We start from the raw sequence: 8,349 nt of genomic DNA, 5'->3' as shown, positions 1-8,349 counted from the left end.
CTTGAGGTCTGTCTGTGGGGCTATTTGAAAAACAAAACCAAAGCAAATAAAATGAAAACAGACACAGGAGAGCAACACATAGGGATTCATAGGGATAGTGACAGCATGCATAAGACCTAGTTCAAACTAGACAATACCCTAGCATGGAGTGGGGAGGTTGGCACAATGTCCTACCAATAGAAGAGGTACTCTCAGAATTTAGTAGTGTCTCAAAAGGGAGACTCAGTTGTCATTAGTGGCATGATCTCTGGGAGGTCACACACACTCCAGGACATGCCATGTTCCTAAGAATAGGAAGGCAAGACAAATTATACTCAATGAGGAAAAGTAGGAAATCTCAATGTTGGGTGAGTAAGGAGGTGAGTGTGAAGAGAGTAGATACGGGAGGAGCTCATACATTGTATAAAATATTCAATAATTATTTAATATTTTCAAATCTTTTAGCACACTGAGTAAATTCATTTCTTCAAAACACTTTCTGCCTCCCTCACTCACTCTCCTGTATTTTACAACAAATAATGATCTGCTAATATGTTGCATAATTTAGATCTTTACTTTTTTGTTTGCTTTTTGTTGGTCAGATGGTTGGCTCCCTTTAGGACAGGAATCTACAGTCCTTAAAACTCAGTGTGTTTAAAAATATTCATTGGCATTTATTGAGTAAGCAGGGTGGAATAATGAAACTCTAGTGCTCTATAGAAAATACTAGCCGCGATAGACAAGAAATCGTGAACAATGAGGCAAAAAAGGTCTTTGTAATTGTAAAGGGAAAGGGGATAGAGTTGGAACCAACAGTTACAGCAAACATCAAGAAGTGTTAAGTAATTATGTAATTTGACATAGTCTTATACATTTTGGAATACATCGAATCCAAGTAATTTTTGTTATAAAAAGGTTCACAGGGTCTCCAACTACTCCATTTATGATTCTTCAAATTGAATATACCTCCTTGGAAAGAACAGTTTTCTATGATTTCTTCCAAACAAAACACCTTTAGGGATTTGTCTATTCTATTTTCAGGATCAAAAATCCAAGTCATCTGAGTAACATTTTGGTGCCTATGCACAAAGCTTTCAAATAGTGACATAGACATAAACATATGCAGGATATTACAGAGTTCAGTATATGTTACAGGATTGACAGGCATACCAGTATCATGAAAAGACTCACAAGAAAGATGACAAAGCTTACCTCATTGAGAAAGCACAAGAGCTAAAATGACAGTGTTAGCAGAAATAACATTAATTTTGTTATAGTTTTAGTGCACATATGTAAAGAGTTAAGATGGGCAGCTCATGCCTATAAGCCCAGCACTCAGGAGGCAGAGGTAGATGGATCGCTATGAGTTCAAGGTTAGCCTGATCTACAGTGGGAGTTACAGGACAAACTCCAAAGCTACACAGAAAAACCCTGTCTCAAAAAAAAAAAAGAACAAAACACCAAAAAAGAATTAAGCTAAAAATTTAAGACACTGAAAAGAAAATGTGACTTGAAGATTCAACAATAAGAACTAAAGTCTGTGGTTGAAAGTGTAAACTATTTAAAAGCATCAGTGTAAATTATAGAAGAAAAAAATCAGTCAAAATGATATCCATCCAATACCAATTGTCCATTAACAATGGAAAGAAAAAGTGATTGTCTGGTAAGTTCCTGGGACCACAAATATGTGTAGCTAGTATAACTGAATGAAAGGGAGAAGGAAGTCACAATATTTGAATAAACAATGATGGGAAAAATGTAAAGTTGCTAAAAACTGAAACTCCACAGTTCGAAGAAGCTAAGGAAATCCCAACCACAGGAATCATAAATCAACTTAGTACAACATGTAACTTTCAAGTTCTTAAAACCAGTGGAAAGGGGAAATGTTCAAGACAAGAAGAGAAAATAACATGTAAAGAAAATGACAAGGAGCACACAAGAATGACAAGATATAAGTCAACAGACTTTGTAATAACAGCATGACAAAAGCTGTCAAAAAAGAGCTGTGACTCTAGCAAATTCATCTCAAGCCGAGGGTGAAATGCTGCTTTTGTAGACACAGAAAATCTGTAATTATTCATTATCAGTAAATGCATTTGTAAGAAACATTAAATGAAGGTATAAGTTATAAAAATAACACAAAGTAAAAAAAATACTGATAATGAAATAGAGAATGCTAGTATATATACTCACATGCACGTGTGCGCAAACACACATATATAGCAAATTTACACACACAACAAACTTAAATACATTTTTTATTGTCTATACCTCTTCAAGATAGATTTCTTATACAACAGCAGTGCAATATGGGTAAAATTATGACATTCATTTAACTAAAATGTTTGAAAGCAATTGCATGCAGGTCAGAATACAGAACTGGAAAGAATACTATAGAGATAATATGTTATGCTTCACGGAGGTGCTCTGAAAACTGTAGTACTTTAAATACACTGCAAACTTTAAAGCAGCCACTAAGGGGTTAGAATGAATAAATCAGAAGGTGTCTAAAATAGGATCACAAGCACTCAGCTCAAAGAGAATGCAGGAAAGGAATTACAGAAGAATGAGGATAGATAAGTCAATTGTCCCAACTCTAATTAGATCAATAAGGATATTCAATATAAGTGTCTTGAGCATCCCAATTGAAAGTCATTAGCTATCAGAATTCAAGGACCAAATCTAATTATACACTTGCTATACAAAGTGAATTTAAAATATGTGCATGGTAGCATGGAGTGCACTAGTTCATGCCTGTTATTACAGTAGTTGTTTACAGTAGTAAACTCAATAATAGCTTATGAAATAAAATCACATAATTAATCATATTAAGAAGTGAACTCAGAACTATTTGTTCACCATAGCAGACACAGAGAAGATATATATGGAACCCAAAGTTAACTTTCTTCTTTTAGAACATTCGGCTCTATAGCTCTCTGCCTTGCTCCCTTAGACAGACTCTTCTTGAACCAGAGTAGTTTGGGACCCATAAAATCGCAGTGATTTTTTTTTGTCTGTTATCTTGCACAGAGAAGGGTTTATAGAGTGTGAAGCCATGTCTGTTTTTTTTTGTTTATGTGAGAGCTGTGGATTTTAAATCATGTCTCATATTGTGTTACACACACTCCTACCTATGAGCTATCTTCCTAGTTCCCCCTCCTCTTTATATTTCTTCCTTCCTTCTTTGCTTCCTGCTTGTTTGCTTGCTTGCTTTGTTTGTTCTTCCCTTCCTTCCTTCCTTCCTTCCTTCCTTCCTTCCTTCCTCCTTCCTTCCATCTTATCAGACATAACCTTAAACAGCTAAGGTTGACCTTGACTTCTTAATTTTCTTACCTCCACCTCCCCAATGCCATGACTGTCTTGTGTGTCACCAAACATGACCCTAAATTTCATTTCTAATAAAACTGTCAGCAAACTCTAAGCAGAAGGGAATTTCCCAGGCCTTGCAAAAGACTTCTCAAAAAAAAATATTATGGTACACGTCGTATTTATTGGTGAAAGACAAAACTCTTCCTTATTAGTATCAGGGAGAGAAGGCATATCTGCTTTAGCAACTTCTGTTTCTTCTGGAGACATGACATTATAGCTAGCACAGCCATGAATAAACAAGAAGAATAAGAAGAAAATAGGAAAAAGATAAAAGAAAGAGAAGGAAAGAAAGAGAGGTGTCTAGAAGAGAATTTTGTAAAGCTATCTGATTTCAGCAATGACATGATTATCTACACTGAAGATTTATGACCATGATCAATAATTATTCTCAAATTAATAAGTTCTTCAAGGTATATGAGTGATTAGAAATCTCAACCCTGTTATAAATGTCATTTTGCCATAAATTACGTATGTGTTGACATTATTTCAGTAAGCAATCCTTCCAGATGCTTCTGTAAAAGTGAGTAGAGTCCGAAATTCACATGGAGGTAAAAATCAAAGAACTTTGAACATATCAAACAGGTATAACCTGTTCTTAAATCAAATGATATAAATAATGCATGAAACAAGACTAGCATGTTCAACCTGGTATAAGCCTATGTTTAGTTTTTCATTCTCATTTTCTAACCACGATTAGCTTTTCCAAGCTCTTCAGTGAATGAACTCTATCCAGAAAACAGTCAGAATCACTGAGAGATCCAGTCAGTTTATTCCATCTTCACTGATATCAACACCTAATACTTGAAAAAAAAAGAAATTATTTACATTATTGATACTCTTCTTAGTAAGTTTTCTTTATGTTTTATTAATATCTGTCATCATTCTTATCATATATTTTCTTCATCATGGGATTTAACTTTTACATGGTACTGAAAGTTCTGATTGTCAAATACCATGGGATAAGTACGGTCATCAATCCTATGAGCAAAGATACACATTTAGTATTTCTTCTCTGAGATCCTATCATATCTTCGACTTTGGTTTTAGTTATGAATCTGTGAAAGGGCTGATGAATAATGGTTAGGACCTAGTAATTTAGTGGATATTGCATGCAAGTATATTTTAAAAGACCACAGAAGAATTGGTTCTTCGCCGGGCGGTGGTGGCACACGCCTTTAATCCCAGCACTCGGGAGGCAGAGGCAGGCGGATCTCTGTGAGTTCGAGACCAGCCTGGTCTACAAGACCTAGTTCCAGGACAGGCTCCAAAACCACAGAGAAACCCTGTCTCGAAAAACCAAAAAAAAAAAAAAAGAATAGGTTCTTCTGGGACAAATAAGAACAGGTATGAAGTTCAGTATGGGTCATCAGCCATCTATATGACCTTGGAAGAAAATCCTTTAGCCTTTCCTTAAGCTCTTTATCTACAAAATTAGGTCATGGTAATACTTGAAATGATTATGAATGTTAAAGACAATTTACAGTAACATGTAAGGACATGCTTAGCATATAATTCAGAGTTAGCTAATAGCAGCATGTACTAATCTTATGTCAGTGCTGTTTACATTGAGAGCATATTTATTGTGGTATCCTTTAATATTTTCTTAAAATAGATTTTTTTCTAAAAAGTGTGTTAAAGTGGTTTTAATTTATTTGAACACCTGATGGAAAAAGAGCATTGTGAATACTACTGTCATTCCGTGGTGCAGAAGTTGGGAGTCCACTGTACTCTGAAATTATCCATGCTCTCCAGGAAGCAAAAGCCATAGTTAAGGAGGAGCTGATATTTGCTAACTTTTGTGAATGGTACCATGCAGCAAGAGACTGTTTTTAGGTATTTCAGTGCATTCTGTGTTAGGAAGCCGGATATGCCTCTCCTGTGATTACCCATTGGGCTTGATTTTCTGGATACTTCTCAGCATGATGGAAATTAATTTCAAAAGCTGATAAACATTGCATATAGAGCGTACTTATTTTGATGTGAAGCAAAGCTAACTATGTGAAGTGAACTGATTACAAATATACTCATTTGAATTAGTGTTTGCTTCACTAAAACTCAGTTATGCTTTCTGAGATCATTAAATGTGAATAAAGAATTGATTTTAATTTTTAATGTTGGAAGAGAATGAAGCAGATAAATTTAGTCTCAGTCTGTTTGTGTATCTCCTACCCTGAAAAAGTAATTTATTGTAAATGAATACAATCAAATAAAATCAATTATTTAATAGTTAAATGCATTAATGTATCATTATTTTACTGAGAAAGGCCTTGAAGCACAATCTAGCATAGAAATTGAACAATATAATTTGCTTAAAAAAGCAACTTACAAGTCATGATATTTTAAAGATTTAAAGTGGTATATGTGCTTTCTGAATGTACCATGATGATGTTAAATTAAATGTCATATGATATATGCTTACAGTAATATATGTACTTGAATTTTTCTTCTTTATGAATTCTGTCCCAAATTCAAAATTACTGCTACAAATCTTGACAGATATGGAATTCTGAAGACCTTTGGGTAGTGTTTTACATGCACTTTGCATTAAAAAAACAAGAACTAGAATCTTAGTGGCACCTCATTATGCTCTGAAAAATTAATTATATTTTTCTGGCTTGCTATTGCCACATATTTTCTAAACAATAATGGAATTAAATATTAAGCCATTTTTCTGCCCCACAACAAGAACTGTTTTGTGTTTGAATTGCCAGGTCATTAACATTAATAAATTTATTTTATCAGGGGAGGTAGAGTGTATATTTACTCTTGAAAAATGTGTATGGTAGCTATTCTCTTACACACTATTCTTTCTCCCATTGACACATTTCTCTACTGAAATTTCAGTTTCACTTCAAAAGGTTGTCTCAAATGGAGTTCTTGACTTTGCTTGAGAACAAGGGTTAGCAAAGTGCAGTCCAGCAGAGAAATCCAACTCAAGTTACCCTTCAGGCTGCCAGGAACACAATACTGCTTTTTCATATTCTTAAGTGTTTGACAAAAGTCAAAAGGAGTGAGGCATTCTGAAAAACAAATTTAACTCATAACAGAAAAGACATGAAATTCAATTCTTATACCAAGAAATACAATTTGAATTAAAAATTATTTTTGAAATTTGTTTTCTGTGTTTTATGTCAATTTCCACATAATAAGAAAAAATATGTATGTAGCAATAGGCTTTTGTTTTATCACCAAGTAACGAAAACTCAAATAGTTAATATCTGGTTCTTATAGAAAAATTTTTGTGGGACTTTGACTCATAGAAATGAACCTCAGTATTTATAAACAGCTATATTCTATGTCACACATTTTTAAATCATATAAATATCTGAAGAGATTCCATATATGGGAAGGGGCTTGCATTTTTACTGACGTTTCTTTGATGATTTCTTGTACCTATAAATGACATACTGATTACTATAAACCTCCTCTAAACCTTAATCTTCCCCACAGCCCTGTTAACACATTCCCTTCCCTTCTCTCCACTGTATTTAAAGAGAATAATCTGCATGGTTGTGAATTGGGGACTTTGCATTAGATAGATTGAAGAAAATGACCACCCCTTCCCCAGATTACATCAGTAGCCAGTAGTACAGAAGGGAGTGAGTGGTAGGGACTTGGAACCTTCTCCTCAATCCATAATTGTTTATTTCTGGGGTTAGTGGCTAAAGTCTTATAAAGGACCTTTGCAGCCATTACAGCTCTTCTGAGGTCATAATTGTATTGGTTCTACAGTTCCCAGAGTCGCCATGGCACAACCCTCCTCATTATCTTCTAGTTCTTATATTCTTTGTTCCTCCTCTCTCCCAAAAATAAAAAAAAAAATGGTATTACGAGTTTTCTGGTTAGGACCAAACACCCAACCATCACTAATTTTTATCACTGCAAAGCCCAGAGTCTGAATTAACAGATTTTTTTTTGCAAAGAGAAGCTTTTCTGGTTAAGACTAAGATTAGCACTTATCTATGGATTTAAATATAAATGTTTAGAAGGTAGCATGATGTTGCAACAATGTAACTAAACAAAAATAGTGAGTTTGCCCCACGGGCCTAAGAACTCATCATGGGTTTTGACCAGGTTGACAGTACCAGGTATGAATCCCTACTTAAAGATTAGGCTTCAAATGCTCTCACAGAGAATATAATACTCCCACAAAAGTTTTGCTACTATTGATCAGTTATTACATATCTTGACTGATAGTTTTCTAGATTTCGTTGTTCACAACTGGGTAAAATTACTGATGCCTTTTCTTCTCTCAGAGCCTGGAGAGCACCTTGTAGCACCCAAAAACATAGCCAGCAGAGAAACTGTAATGGATTAAGTAAAATGCTGCGGACCCCCAAGTGGCTGCAGCAGCAGAAATGCTGTAGGTCCCCAAGTGGCGGCAGTAGGCAGCCAGCCATGAGACCATGCTGCAGGCTTCCAAAGTGGCAGCAAGCAGTGGGCAGAGTTCTGAGGGCAACCAGTCCCAGGCAGGGATGGGACAGTTCCTTGAGTGGCTGCAGTGGGCCTGAGTCCCAGGCAGGGAGCCACATAGTAGGTGAGAGACCTTGATGGGGCAGCCAGTCCCATGAGGAGAGACAGATGGGCACTCCAAGAGATCACACTGCAGGTCTATGAAGGTGACTGGTCCTGGGCAGAGAGTCACGCGGCAGGTGAGAGACAGAGACATGGATAGGCACACCATGCAGAGTGAGGTTGGATATTTACTTAGTGGGTATTGGAGGGGAAAGAGGAGAAGGGGAGAAAAGGAGGAAGAGAGAGAGAAAGAGAGAGAGAAAGAGAGAGAGACAGAGAGAGAGAGACAGAGAGAGAGAGAAACAGAGGGGAGAAGATGAGACTCAGGCTGGAAGAGGTAGGGAGTAGGCATGGCTTGTCTCTTAAAGGGACAGGACAGCACGGGGTTTTGATCCTACATAATGTGCTGGCTTTGTGGGAGCCTAGCCAGTTTGGATGTTCACTTTCCTAGATATGGACAGAGGAGGGAGGACCTAGGACTTACCA

Source organism: Microtus ochrogaster, linkage group LG4 (genome assembly GCF_000317375.1).
Source record: "Microtus ochrogaster isolate Prairie Vole_2 linkage group LG4, MicOch1.0, whole genome shotgun sequence".
NCBI classification, from domain to species: Eukaryota; Metazoa; Chordata; class Mammalia; order Rodentia; family Cricetidae; genus Microtus; species Microtus ochrogaster.
The sequence above is the reverse complement of the archived record's forward strand: the minus strand, read 5'-3'. Positions refer to the sequence as shown.